At 49.7% G+C, this 901-nt stretch overlaps 1 protein-coding gene across 1 annotated transcript in view; it reads right to left on the bottom strand.

Moving 5' to 3' along the window:
- Lct (lactase) overlaps nucleotides 1-901 on the bottom strand; it is a 38,299-nt gene that overhangs the window by 17,444 nt on the left and 19,954 nt on the right. The window lies entirely within an intron of this gene.

Genomic DNA, 901 nt, shown 5'->3' on the forward strand with positions numbered 1-901 from the left:
AAAAAAAAGAGAGAGAGAGAGAGAGAACTGCTTGTAGAAGGAGAAAGAGAAAGAGAGGGAAGGGAGTAGGGAGAGGGAAAGAGAGAGAGAGAGAGAGTGCTAGCTGTCTAGAGATCTCCAGAAAGAGCAGATCAGAGAGAAGAGAAAGCAGGCCGGAAAGCCATCTCGAGCAGAGCATAGACTGCCAGCTTGGACCCATGATTTGACTCCAAGACACCCCTTCCTCAGAAGCCCTCCCAAGCCAAGGCTGGTCCTTGGCACTCCACCTAGATTACTGTGTTACAGGCTTACACCACCTAGTGAATGGAACCCAGTACTACCAGCAGGCTAGGAGAGCACGCTACCAACTGAGCTACATCCCCTGACCTATTTGGTTTTGAGAAGGCCCTCACTAAATATTCCAGGATGGCCTTGAACTCTCAATCACGTTGACCTGACTCCAAGTGCTGGGGATAAAGGCGTGTGCCAACACAACCATCAACAAGTGTCCGTAAGGAAAAAGTTCACATGAAGATGGAAGCACAGACTAGCATGAGGTTAATCTCCCCATTCTCTGTGGATAATCTATGGTTGGAAAAGATGTGGAATTCAGTGCTGGGCCATTTCTCCTGTCTTGTCACTCTGAATAGAGTAGTGTTAACTTTCCATTCCCACCCCTGCTTGTTGGCTCCTCTGAGTGACAGGTGTCATGAGCTGATCCTCGTTTCCTGACCTCTGTGCTGGGAACCACTTGCCATCCTTTCCCACCTGGATAAGAAAGGGTGGCCAGGCAGTGGTGGTGCACGCCTTTAATCCCAGCACTTGGGAGGCAGACGCAGGAGGATTTCTAAGTTCAAGGCCAGCCTGGTCTACAGAGTGAGTTCCAAGACAGCCAGGGCTATACAGAAAAACCATTTCGAGA

The sequence above is a fragment of the Mastomys coucha genome, unplaced genomic scaffold, assembly GCF_008632895.1.
Source record: "Mastomys coucha isolate ucsf_1 unplaced genomic scaffold, UCSF_Mcou_1 pScaffold1, whole genome shotgun sequence".
Classification (NCBI taxonomy): Eukaryota; Metazoa; Chordata; class Mammalia; order Rodentia; family Muridae; genus Mastomys; species Mastomys coucha.